The sequence below is a fragment of the Macrotis lagotis genome, chromosome 1 (assembly GCF_037893015.1).
Source record: "Macrotis lagotis isolate mMagLag1 chromosome 1, bilby.v1.9.chrom.fasta, whole genome shotgun sequence".
Taxonomy (NCBI): Eukaryota; Metazoa; Chordata; class Mammalia; order Peramelemorphia; family Peramelidae; genus Macrotis; species Macrotis lagotis.
Window position 1 is genome coordinate 426,955,254 of NC_133658.1, and position 14,785 is coordinate 426,970,038.

A 14,785-nucleotide genomic window follows, 5' to 3' on the forward strand; every position below is an offset into this window, starting at 1 on the left:
CATCTTACTTTATGTGATTCTGTGCATTCCCACTTGTGATACCCTAGAGCAGCTAGAGAAAATCATGGATAGACAATTGGACCTGGAGTCAAGAAAAAAAATAAATTCAAATCCAGTCTCAGATACTTTCAAACTATGTTGGGCAATAAATCACTTAAACTTTGTTCGCTTCTATTTCCTCAAATATAAAATAGTGATAATAACAACCTCAAACAGTTAAGATAAAGTGAGATAGCTGTAAAGTTCTTTGAAAGGTTTCCAGCACTATATAAATGCTATCTATTATTATTGCAACTGATTTTCTGTTAATATAGAAGATTCCCGAGCCATGAAACCACTCAGCCTTTCTCCTGAAAGCAAGTTCACTAAGCAGCCAAGAAAATCAGTCTGACTTAGGGGGTAAATGGATAAGCTGGCCATTAAAGAGGCACAGTCTAAGAACTGCATTGTAATATTATCTCATATTATTTGGTATTTTTAAATTATCTCCGGAATTGAAGAAAAGTCTCTTCCTGAGTTGTTATCATAAAATTGCAAGGAACATGAGAAAACTGTCAGACATTGGAATTCTCTATGCTTGACATGATTTTTCTCCTGTGGTCTTATTCTATCACAGTAATTTTCTACTAGCCTGCCTTGCTACCTTTGTGATAGAAATAGCTCACATTTGCATAAAACTTCACTGTTCCAAAGCATTTTCAAATCCTTCATCTCTTGATTCTTACAATAACCCTGTGGAGACATGTAAAACAAATATTATTTTTCTCTCCATCTTAAAATTGGTGAGGATATTCTCTTCATTAATGTATAACTCTTCTATAGTTGGTAACCTGGATTTGTGAGATTCTGTGGCTGGGATAAGGGGGGGACAATTTTCTGGTGGCACCTCTCTGGGGATTAGCCTAATTAGGTAGGCTGTTTCTTGGAATAGATACACAATTGATTCCTGAGACCAAGTGTGAAGCCTTTTCATTTGGGTAGGTCCTACAAGATTTTTATGTTTATCATCATTTAAAAGGCCAAGGTCACCTCTGCTTTATACTCAGGTAAAGGCCAACTTTTGTGGATGATGAAGGTAAATAAGATAAAGAAAGGGGGAAATCCTGTTATTGAACCTCATCATCTGATCTTCTTCTGAACCTAAGGTTTCCACTTTCTGAGATTTGAAATTCCAATCCTAAAGTTTGCATTTTGTTGACTGTTAGATGTGAAAAATGGCCGACTATACACAGGTATCCCTAGTCATTCTTCACATTCTCCATTTTCTTATAATCTACCCTTCCTGTAACTTCTAGATATCTCCCAGCTAGAAGGAACATATTGCTCTCCCTTCTTTTCACTAGTACTTGAAATTCTGAAATCATAATAAAATCAATATTTCAAGGTAGAATAAAGATAAAGGAATTTAATTAAGAACTTGTTTTAAATTTCAAAAGGCATATCAAATCCTGACTGTACTCACCATCCTTGTAATTCTTAGTTGATGCTATTGCCTCTCTCCTGTGACTTCTCAAACAAAAATACTCTTTACTATCCCTATTCCCAAAATGCCTTTGTAAGCTCTATGACATCAGAGGAATTGCCTATTTTTGGCACAGAATAAACATGGAAAAAAAGTTTTTATCTCTTCTATTCTGAATTTTCTTCTCCTCAGATTTGTTTACCCTGAAAAAACTCTGAAATATATTTGGCCTGGTCTTTTGGTTCACACTTGAGCAGAAACAAATCAAACACTTACCTTAATTCTCTTGGTTAGAGTTCACACACATCCCACACATCCCACCATCTCACACAACAAAAGATTTGCTTTAAGCATTAGCACATGTCCAAAAGATTTTTCAATTATTTCTAACATGGGCTATACCTTTTTTTGATGCTGATGCTGATGCTATGTCTTTCATTCTCGAAGAAGACCTGACATCAGGGAGGTGATGCCTTGACAAGTATATGAATTGGATGTGAGTGAAGGGAGTACTGTACTAAGTCACCAGCCCCACTTTCTTCTCCAGAGCCATCTGGGACCAGTGGCCAGTTATGAATCAGGATTACTGGAGAGTGGCCCTAGATGTGAGGCTATCTGGGTTAAGTGACTTAACCAAAGACACATGGTATCTGAGTCTGGAAACAAACTTGTGTACTCCAGACTCCAAGGCCAGTGCTCTATCCACTGTGTCACCTAGCTGCCCTGTTTTACAGTCAGATGAAAAGGAAAGTAGACTCAGCAAGACTTGACTCATCTGAGGTCTGAAGTTAATCTAGTACTAGAACCTGAAGTCATGAACTGTTTACTATATGCTTATCTTATCACAAAGGGAGCAGTGCTCCAAAATTTAGCCAGGTTACTTTAAAATAAATAAAAAGTACTTTAAAAATAAGTAAAATAAACTAATTTAATTTAACTACTTTCTTAATTTAATTCCTTTACCTTTTCTCTACCTTGAAATATTCCTATTGAGTGCCTAACATCTTTTAACAAACTAGGATTGGCCAACTTTAACCATATGATTTTTGCTAAATCTCTGCCCCCCTCCTCTTTTCCCTATCATTCCTGTTCATCTTTTCCAGTAAGACAAATAGGATAAAACATATTTTTGTAACTATATCTTATATTTTAGGCACTCCATCAAGGGAAACTTGCCCATTTAGAGATGAAAAGTTACTTTATTGTATTTACAGATATTCAGAATACATTAAATGTGAAAATTATCATATTAACCTTATTTGGTATTTCAGATTAGACCCTATCATTTCAGGCAAAACTATCTGGCGTTAACAAAAGTTGGCTTTTGTTAGGGCATGTTTTGACCTTGCAAAACAAGGCAATTATAAAAAGAGAAAGTTATGCAATATGACCTTTCAGTCTTGTTTTTTAAAAAAAGGAGCTGAAGGGAACAAGCATTTAGTGTCATTGAGGTTTCCAAATCATTTAGTGGCTCTCCCTCTTTTTTTCTGTCTTTTTGTGTCCTTTTTTCCTCTTTGGTTTTCTTTCTCTCTGTATATTACCTTAAACATATATGACATACAAGATACATAATATATAATGGATTTTTGTATAATATTATTGACAGCTAGGTGACATGGTGGATTGAGTATTGACCTTGGAGTCAGGAGGAAGGGAGTTTGAATTCAGCCTCAGACACTAGATATGTAATATTGGGCTAGTCATTTAATTCTGATTGCCTCATATCCAGGATCATCTCCAATCATCCTGATTGGCCACTGGACCCAGATGACTCTGGAAGAGAAAGTGAGGCTTAGCACAACTCCTCACTCAAATCAAGCTTCATTTGCTTGTCATTGTTTCACCCCACCCCTGATGTCATGGTCATCATCACACCTCATATATGTTTTATATGAATGTGTTACATAAAAACATATGTGTAGGCACAGGCTGTCCCTTGGCTTTAGTGCAAATTCAATCATCATATATTGTCACATGGTGAAACTAGGTAATTTGAAGAATAAGTTGAAGGAATTGGAGATGTTTAACTGAAGAAGCATTGGGGAGATATGCTTGCTTTCTCCAATTAATTGAATGATTTTCTTATAGATGCTATGTTGTGGGCAAGGAAAGACTTCCAGAAGCTCTTAGAAACTAAGAAGCTATTAGAAACCCTGAGAAATAATAAATACCCAATTTTGCCACAGTAATTTTCAACTGTAACCTTCTGTTTGACACATTTTAGACAAATATGAGCTAACAGCAGTTTTAGCAGTACCAATGAAAGAAAGAAAATTCAGGAAAGAAGTTGAAATTACTGCCATTAATACCACTTGGATTCAGTCTCCTGGTATATTAATGGAGAGTGATTCAATTAATACTTAATTTCCCTTCTTTCTCTGACATCTTATGTTCTATGATTTTTAAGGTCCCTTCCAGGTTTGATATTTTGTGTTTTATGATTCTCAAATACTTTCCAGCTTAAGAGAAGATAGAGAAAAAAATAGAGTCAGGCAAGTAAAATCAGGTAATTCTATTTGAGAATAATTGCAAAAATAATCTATCAGCTTCCAACTTGAAAATCTTCATCCTCATAATAAAGAAGATAGGCTGAGTAGATATTTACTATTAACCTGATGCACTGAATCCTTTCCTTCACTATGGTAATCAATGCACTAGGAACCCTTTCTAATACTGGCAAGAGTGGACATGTTAAAACTGTGTCATAGACTGGCCAGATTAAGTCACTATTTGACTGTGTTGAGATGTGACACTCCAAGTGCTAACACATAGACCCACACTCAGGCTATAAAGAAATGTGGCAAATGGAGCCCTGCTTCACTGAAGGTTGGTCTGGAGCCATTATCTCTCTGTGAGTGGGGTCTGTGTGCCAGCAAGCAAAGAAAACTGTGTACCCTTTGCTTGCAAGAAGTTGTTTTGAAGCTTGAGTTAAGCACAAGAGGAATTCTTCCAAGAATCCTGGTTCCCACCATCTGTGATCTCATTTTCTATAGTGTTCGAAAATAGATGTTTATGTTATGACCACTCATTGGCAAGGGAGAAGCCAAGTGGGCCCATGCAAAAGTGAGAGCCAGGGAGCCTGCATAAGGTTTACTGTAAAAACAGTGGGGATATTCTGTTAACTTGAAATCCCCAAATCAGTAAACATGCCAATTAAAAGTGTAATTAACTCAGGACTGAAAAATTCAGAACTGAATTGCTTTTCACAGTTGAGGATACTTTTTATTTATTTATCTCTTTGGGTTGGGGGGAAGGGACTTTAGCCAGGAAAAAAAAAGCTAAATCATTAAAAAAATATGATCTTGGAATAGGAACCTCAGAGGTCATTTAGATCTCATCCTTGACCAAAATTTGGATCCCCACTATAACATTCCTGACACGATGACATCTAGGTTCTCCTTTAAAGACCTGTAAGGGGGAAATCTAACTACTACTCCTTTTCCATCATTGTATACCTCTAATTATGTGGGAATTCTTACTAATATTGAATCAAAAGCTATCTCTTTTCCCCCAACTCTTATATACTTAGTTCTGATTATGTTCTCTTGGGCCAAGTAAAAGAATTTAAAGCCTTCTTCTTAATTAAAGATTTTATTTATTTTGAGTTTTGCAATTTTCCCCCAATCTTACTTCCCTCCCACCCACAGAAAGAAATTTGTCAGTCTTTATATTGTTTCCATGTTGTACATTGATCCAAATTGAGTGTGATGAGAGAGAAATCATATCCTTAAAGAGGAAACATAAAGTTAAAATCTTCTTCTAAGTGAAAAAATAATCACAATTCACAATTTAATAAGAAAGGACACACACACACACACACACACAGACACATATTCACATATTAACCTTTATGGAGCACCTACTATATATCAGGTCCCAAACTATAGAATTTCTAAGGAGAATTCAGAGGAAAGGAGAAATGAAACTAAATTAAATTAATTTTTATGAAGTAATTCAAAAAATACAGGAAAATATATTATTAAATGAAGGATAATGTGATATAGTATCTTGTCTAGAGTAAGGGTTCAATTGGTAGCTGCTATAATAAATAATAATAATATTTGTAATGATATAATATATACTCTATATGACAAATATAACATATAAAATACTAGTAGTTGTACTCACAGTAATCATAGTAGTCATGCTAGTAGTAGTACTACTACTACTACTAATAGTAGAAGTAATAATAGCTTACATTAATATAGAAATTTAATGAAACAATATGTCATGATAGCATAGTGGTAGAAGAAGCAGTATAGTGTTAGTAACAGTAGTAATCATTATTGTTGTCAAATAATAATTATAAATTACATATATTCAGTATGTCCCAAAAGTCTTAGTACAGTTGTTAACACCTTTTGTGTGTGTATGAACCTATATGGGTATGTATAGAATATTTGTCTGCCAACAAGCATTTATCAAGCAATTACCTTTTGGACAGGAAAACTGCTGGAGATACAAAGAAAGTCAAATAATAACATCAACAATAATTAGGAAAACATCATGTATATAACTAAGTATATATAAAAAATAGAGGAAGAGGAAACTAATTTGAAAGAATAAGGCCTGGAGAATAGTGAAAGGTCTCAGGTGATTTGAACTGAGTCTTGAAGGAAGTCAAAGAAACTAAGAGAGAAAAAAAGAGGTTAGAATATTCCAGACTAGAGTCAGTCAGGATAATGAAATGAGGGATGAAATTTATCCCTGAGGAACTGTTGATAAGTCAATGTAGTTAGATTATAAAGCATGTAGAAGGAAGTAAAACTGGAAACAAGGAAAAACTTTAAATTCCAAAGATCAGGAAGTCTTAGATTGGAGTATAGATTGGAATGACCGGGGACTTGGCACAACACATATTATAGAAGACTGTTGCAATGCTCCAATTGAGAGATGATAAAGGAGTCAGTGGATAGAGCACTGGCCCTGGAGTCAGGAGTACCTGAGCTCAAATCCGGCCTCAGACACTTAATAATTACCTAGCTGTGTGGCCTTGGGCAAGCCACTTAACCCCATTTACCTTGCAAAAAATAAAGCCTAAAAAAGGAAATAAAGAGGAGAAATGATAAGGGTTTGAACCAAGGATGTGGTTACATACATGGAGAAATGAATGCATGTTTAATGGAAGCATCAATGGATTGGTTATAAGAGTTGAGTGATGAGTTCAGATGACATAGACTGTATGATTGTGTGACTAAGAGGATGAAGGTTTGAGGATAGGTATCACTTTGGCTGCCTACACAAAGTACATATGTATACAAGAAATTACTATCCATACAAAGTTATAGAGGTAGGAAATGGAATGTGATTTACAATGCATCAAAAGTAGCAAGTAAGTCAACATGGCTAGGTGTAGCATATGAGGAGAATGAAAATGTAATCAATTAAGATTGGGCTTGAGTTTGCTTTAAATGCCCCAAAATGTTATTTATATTCTTATCTAAAGGTAATGGGGAGCTATAGAAGCTTAATGTAAGGAGTAAAATGGCCAGATGTATACTATTGATTAAAGCATATGGTTTTTATTGTCAACATGTGATTAATTTTGCCAACAATATTAAGTTTTTATATTTATATATTTTATTTTCCCCCAATCACATGTTAAAACAATTTTTCAGCTATTTAAAAAAAAATTTTGATTTCCAAATTCAATCTACCCCTTCTTCCTCTCTCCACTCTCTGAGACAGTGAGTAATTCAATAAAGGTTATAAACGTAATTATTCTAATAATTATCCTAATTTTTCATCCCTAGTAAAAGTGTTTGTTGTTTAGTTGTTTTCAATCATGTACGGTTCTTTGTGATTCATTTTGAGATTTTTTGGATAAAGGATAATTTGTCATTTTCTTCTCCATCTCACTTTATACATGAGGAAACTGAGGCAGACAGGGTTAAGTGACCTACCAAAAGTTACACAGCTAGCAAGTATCTAAGGTTAGATTTGAACTCAAATCTTCTTATCTCTAGACCCAACTATCTCTTCACTGTACCACTTAGCTGCCCAAAGATGGGTTAAGATGAATATATTTTTGTAAAACTTTCTATAGTGTCTTTGCTAATATTTTGCTAAACATTTTTGTTTATATATATATATATATATATATATATATATATATATCTCAGTAAAACTGGAATAAGTTCTCTTTTTTTACTTTATCCTCTTTTTCATAAAAGAAGCTTTATTAGGAATCAATTATTTTCTACAGAAGAACTGAACTTGAGAGTTAGAAGTGAATCTAAGCTCATTCCAAACCCATAGAAAGACATCTATGCTATAACACTTTAGAAAAAAATGGTTTTTCAGCCTCTATTTGCAAACCCCTAAGGAGAGGTAATTCTATTACTTCATTTTTTTCTTTTTAATTTTCTTTTCAAGTTTTTTTTCTCCCAGCTACATGAAAAAAGCAAATTTCAATATTTACTTCCAAAACTTTGAGTTCCAAATTCTCTCCCTTCCTCCTACCCCACTCCTACCATTGAGAAAGCAATTTACTTGGTATAGGTTAAAAATGTGTAGCCATGAAAAACATCACTACAATAGTCATGTTGTAAAAGTAAACATACCACCCCCCACAAAAAAATAGAAACCTCAAAAAAATAATGTGAGAGGGGGAAAAATATGTATTCAGAAATCAGCTCAGGCTTTGGTATGGATAGTATTTTTTTTATCATAAGTGCATCAGAGAAATTGCTTGAATATTTTTTCCCACAGTTGCTATTGCTAGCTGTATTTCCTTCCATCCTATTCCTCCCCACCCCTATTTATTCTATTCTCTCTCCCCTTTCACCCTGTTCCACTTCAAAAATATGTTATATCTGACTATCCTCTCACACAATCTTCCCTCTCTTCTATCACCTACACCCTCCTTCCCTTCCCTTGTTCCCTTTCTCCCATCCCTTTCTTCTCCTATTTTATTCTAGGGGAAGCTAGAATTCTATACCCAATTGTGTGTATGTTATTTCCTCTCTGAGCCACTTCTCATGAGACTGAAGGCTCACTCATTCCCCTTCATCTTACCCTCTTCCTCTCCCTTGCAAAAGCTTTTATTCTTGCCTTTTTTTTACGAAATAACAGTCCGTTCCAATACTCCTTTCTCTTTCTCCCAGTACATTCCTTTCTATCCTGTTAACTCCTTCTTTACAATAAATTTACCTTCATATTCAACTCCTTTCTGTGTCTTGTCTATACACACACACACACACACACACACACACACACACACACACACACACACACGTATATAGAGATATTCCTTCCAACTGCCCTAATAAATGAAAAGGTTCACATGAGTTATCAATATCATCTTTCCATGTAGGAATACAAGCAGTTCAACATCATTAAATCCCTCAAAATTTACTCTTCCTGCCCACACTGTCTATGTTTCACCTGAGTCTTGTACTAGTAGATGAAATTTTTGTTAAGCTCTTGTCATGTCATCAGGAAAGTTTGAAAGTCTCCCCTTTGAAAAGTTTGAAAGTCCATCTTTTCCCTTGAAAGAGTACGTTTTGAGTCTGGCTTGGAGGGGAATGGGAGGGCTCCCAGTAGTGAAACAGGGTGAACTCAAGCCTGGGGAGGGCTGTGGGGTGATGGCCGAAGCTGGATCAGTCTTCACCACATTTTCCTGACATTGGGGCTGTTTTTCTTAGTCGGGAGAATGTGGTAGCTGCCTTTTCTGCCCCATGAGTATGCTCAGGCTTCAGAAGAGGCTTGCCTCTAGTGTCCTTCGATGTGGAAAGAAGAAGGTATGGCTTGACTGCAATGAGACCAATGAAATTGCCAATGTCAATTCCCGTCAGCAGATCCAGAAGCTGATTAAAGATGGGCTGATCATCTTTAAGCCTGTTACTGTGCATTCTTGAGCCAGATGCCGAAAAAATACTCTGGCTTGAAGGAAGGGCAGGCACATGGGCATTGGTAACAGAAAGGGTACTGCCAATGCTCATATGCCTGAGAAGGTGACTTGGATGAGGCGAATGAGGATTCTGCGCTGTCTCCTCCAAAGATACCGTGAATCCAAAAACATTGACCGCCATATGTACCACAGCCTTTATTTGAAGGTGAAGGGAAATGTGTTCAAGAATAAGCGAATCCTCATGGAGCACATTCATAAACTGAAAGCAGACAAGGCCCGGAAGAAGCTCTTGGCTGACCAGGCTGAAGCTTGCCAGTCCAAGACCAAAGAAGCACAAAAGTGTTGGGAAGAGCATTTGCAGGCTAAGAAAGAGGAGATTATCAAGACTTTGTCCAAGTAGGAGATGACAAAGAAATGATTGTCCCCTATCTCCGCTGTACATAGTACCTTTCTATTTGGCTCATAAAATAAAACTTGGCTCTCTTGGATGCCACGTCAAAAAAAAAAAGAGTATGTTTTAGTTTTTCTGGGTAGTTGATTCTGGGTTGTAATTCAAATTCTTTTGCTTTGCTAAATTTTATATTCCAAGCTCTATGGGCCCTTAAGGTAGAAGCTGCTAAATGTTATGTTATCCTAATTATAGTTCCACTCTATTTGAATTGTTTATTTCTGGCTGCTAGTAATATTTTCTCCTTGACTTGGGACTTCTGAAAGATGGCTATACTTTTCCTGGTAGTTTTTTAAAATTTATTTTGGGATCTTTTTCAGGAGTGATTGGTGGATTCTTTCAATTCCTATTTTACCCTTTGCTTCTAGGATGTCAGAATAATTTTCCTGGAGAATTTCTTGGAAAATGATGTCCAAAGTCTTTTTTCATCATGACTTTCAAGTAGTGTAATCATTTTTAAATTATCTCTTCTTGATCTCTTTTCCAGGTCAGTTGTTTTTACAATGAGATATTCCACCTTTTCTTCTAGTTTTTTTTTCTTCTGTTGGTTTTGTTTTATTGTTTCTTGATTTCTCACAATGTTATCAGCTTCCCTTAACTCCATTCTACATTTGAAGGAATTATTTTCTTCAGAGAGGTTTTAATCTCCTTTTCCACCTAGGTAATTCTGCTTTTGAAGGCCTTCTCCTCATTGACCTTTTGGATTGCTTTTTCCATTTGACCCAAACTACTTTTTAAGATGCTATTTTCTTCAGTATTTTTTTATTGTATCTCTTTCATCCAGTTGCTGACTTGCTTTTCAAGATTTTCCAAATTGTTCTAACTTCTCTTCCCAATTTTTCTTCTACCTCCCTTCCTTGATTTTCAAAAATTTTTTCGAGCTCTTCCATTGCCTGAGACCAATTCACATTTTTCTTGGAGGCTTTGGATTCATGAGCTTTGACCTTGTTATGTTCTGAGTGTATATTTTGATCCTCTATACTACCAAAGTATTTGTCTATGATCAGATTATTTTTTTTCTGGCCTATGACTTGATTTTATCTCTTTGTTATGGTGGATCCTACCATTTCTTAGGGTAAACCATCCCACTCTTGGAAAACTCTAAGGATGCAAAACATTCCTGATATGAAACTTAAATCAATCTCATCCAGTATTCCTGGTTCTACTCTATGGAGCTAAAGGTATCAAGTTTAATCCTTCCTCCATATTACACCATTCTAAATACTTGAAGACAACTAAGAAGTCCAACAAGAATCTTCTTGTCTCCAGACTAAACATATCCAGTTTCTCATTATTATTTCAGGAATTCAAGATCCTTCACAATAGTGATCAACCTCTGATTTTTCTCTACTTGACAATGTCCTTCTTAAACAGAAATACTTAGAACAAACACATTACTCAAGATGAGCATTTGCAAAATATAATAGTCTCATGTCTTCAGAAATTTATGCCCCTCCTTTTGCAGCTCAAATATCATTAATTTTTTTTGTCTGCCATCATACTACCAATGTGAATGAATAATTATCATATCAAATATATCATACTATATTAATTATATCATACCACATGCCCCAAATTCTTGTGGAATCATGTTTTTACCTAAGGGTTACCTTCATTAAATATTAAATTTCATCTTATTAGATTCAGTACAATGCTAAGTTATCCAACAGAGATTAATCTGGTTTCTGACTCAGTTATTTAATATGTTAGCTATTTTGCTCAGATTTGTGTCCTTTGCACATTTCAAAGCCATGCCATTCAGGTCACCATCAAAATCAGTGAAAAAACTAATTAAACACCAGGGCCAATAGCAGATTCTTAGGGTGCTACACTGAAAATCTTCTGCCACTTGGACAATGAACAATTAGTTCTTAGGCTAGTAATCCAAGCACTTAAAAATCCATCACCTCTTTATCTGCTTTAAAAGAAAATTATGATATGCTTAAAGCAAAAGTTTTACTGTAATATAAGTAAAAAACAGCTAAACTATTCCCCTCAACCAACAGTTTTGTCAACCTTAAAAAAAGGAAATAAGCTTAATCTGATGTAAGCAGCTCTATATTTTCTATTTGTGGTCCTTTCTTAATTTGTAGATCTTTATCAGCTAACTCTTTAATGTGGAGTTCTAGAATTGTATCAGAAATCAAAGGCATATTTGTGGACTTATAGTTTATAAATTCTGTTTTTTCCATTTTTAAAACAATTGGGACTTTTTGTATTTCTCCAAATTTATGGCAGTCAGGTAGCACAGTGCATAAAGTTCTGGGTCTGGAGTCAAGGAGATTTATTTTTTCTTAGTTCAAATCTGCCTCAGATACTTACTAGCTGTGTGACCCTGGGTAAATCATGTTACCCTCTTTGCCTTAGTTTCCTTATCTATAAAGAAGGAAATGTCAAACCACTGCAGTACCTCTGCCAAGAAAATCTCCCAAATGGAATCACAGTATCAGACATGACTGAAATAAAGGAACAAAAACTTATTGACACCCTGTCCATGATGGATCCATGGTGGATCTGTGTTCCTGACTCTTTCAAATATCAATGATAATAACTCTGCAATTAGATCAATGAGGTCCTAATTGAACCAGACAATATAGGACCAGATTAATACAGTCCAGTTTACTTAAATTCAACAAGGACAGCCAAGAATACTCTCTATTTCCTTATTTGTCTATCAATTTCTTATAAGCCATTTTTGTTCTAGCATTTCCATTCATTTCTTTCTGCTGTCACTTATCATCTGAAAAACCCTAAGCAAAGCTTTATCTTTTCTTTGATTCTTATTTTTCTCTGAGTATAACTTAAAAGCCCTTTTTGTTGTTTTTAGCTTCTTTTGCCAAACTCAACTCATGAGCTTTAGCATTCCTGTCACTATTTTTCCAAGACTATGGCACATTCACATTCATCTTCTGTTCCTTGGCTTTTATTCCATCTTCTGTATCTTTCTTTTAAAATCTTAAGTTGCTTGGTGATTTCCTCATTAATCTCCCTTAGTTTTCCAATAAATTCAATTTTCCTCCTTATTGGAATTGTTCCCCTTTGTATTTTTCAAGTTTTATTGTTGAAATTCATGAAATATGGTGCATGTTCTCTTCCTTTTGGGTTGATTTCTTCTGAAATACTATGAAATTCTACCTGTCTTTCCTCAGAACCCTTTAAAATCTACTTTCCCTAAAATCTAAGGTGTCTGTCATGCTATAGTTTGTTTCCCCTCTCCTTTATAATAAACTATAGGATAAAGTGGTAACTTCTCACAAAGGTTTCCATCATTTCCACCTTAGCAACTACTAGTTCTTCACCAATAGAAAATCACAGGCAAAAAAGAATTTCCTTTTGTTGTTTTCTTAGCCTTTGGAAAGATCAGATTATCACTTTTAAAAAGTCAAGAAATTATTATTTTCTCAACTTTAGACCCAAAGAGAACTCCTTAAACAGAAACTTCCTCATCTCACTCCCAATCCATGGTTCACTATTTTGGTGCAAGACTTATTGCAAACACCTAATTAGCTTGGCCCAACTATATTTAAGAACTCCTAAACTCAACTCATCCAGCAGATTAAGCCTCCCCAGAAGCAGAATTAATAAGCACATACCACCACCCCCTACCAGAGAGCTTATTGGATTTCCAATACCTCATTATAAAATGCCAATGATATCATCTCTATTACCTATATTATATATAGGTATAGACACTGATCAATAAAACTATGAGTTTATAATTAATAGTACTACTTATTTTTCAGAGCAGCTAGGTGGCACAATTGATATAGTGCCGTATCTGAAGATAAGAAAATTCATCTTCTTAAGTTCAAGTGTCTGTGAAACTAGGAAAATAATTTAACCCTTTTGCTTCAGTTTCCTCATCTGTAAAATGAACTAAAGAAATAAGTGTCAAACCATTCCAGTATGTTTATGAAGAAAATCCCAAATGGGGTCTCGAAAAGTGAACATGACTAAAGCTGGACATGAGTAAAATACAACTGAACCACAAAAACTTTTTTTTTCAAAGAACTGTAACTTTTGGATTCATTAACCAACTTCCTTTTCCATTTTACACTACACATTACTTATTTTAAAGTAGTCACTTTCATTCTTGCAAAAATCCATCCATAAAAAAATGTTACTTTGCATTTATCTTGCATATTTTGAATGCTCCATAGATTTTTTTAAAATTCAATTTATTTGGGGAGTGAATCTCTTTTTTTGATTCTTTTTTATTGCTTTTGCAAGGCACTGAGGTTAAGTGACTTTTCCAAGGTCATACAGCCAGGTAATTATTAAGTGTCTGAATCCAGATTTCAAGTCACATCCTCCTGACTCCAGAGCCAGTGCTCTATCCATCACACTGCCCTCTTGGAGTAGGATTCACTGTTCTCTTTGTATCCCCAGAGTCTTGCACATAGTATACACTTAATAAAATGTTTGCTTGGTGAGTGAATGAGTGAAATTGTGTTCAGCTTAAAATGAGAAAGAAAAATGAACTATAAAGACTGCATAATGACTTTTAAAAATGAACAAAGTTCAAACAGATTATATATGTATTTATACATAACACACACATAACACAGACACATATGTGTATATCTAAACATATATAATCTGGGGGTGAGATTATACTTGTCAAATTTTCACTAGTCAACAATGGGTTAAAGAAAAAATAACTGATAAGGAATAGGAATAGAATTAAGGATCTTCTCTACTAAAGCAAATTATGACCTTCTTTGTAACTTACAGTGCCTAGTGCACCAAGAGAGATTAGACAACTTGGCACTTATCATTAGCATGTATCATCATTTGGTTGAAATTAGCATAAGAACAGCATCTTATAATATACCACAAAGATAAAAACTAATGTTGATTTGAATATAAAAGATCAAATAATTAAAAAATTATAAGAGAATGATATCAGGTTAATTTTTCAACTCTCTGGGAAGAATTTTCTAAAAGAGATAAAGTCATAAAACAGTAAAGGGCAGCTCTGACAACATAAAGTTTAAAAGCTTTTGCAAAAATCAAATCAATG

At 34.8% G+C, this 14,785-nt stretch overlaps 1 pseudogene; it reads left to right on the forward strand.

Annotated features, from left to right (window-relative positions):
- Positions 1–9,141: 9,141 nt before the first annotated feature.
- On the forward strand, positions 9,142–9,732 carry LOC141518705 (large ribosomal subunit protein eL19-like; annotated as a pseudogene).
- The last annotated feature ends 5,053 nt before the right edge of the window (positions 9,733–14,785 follow it).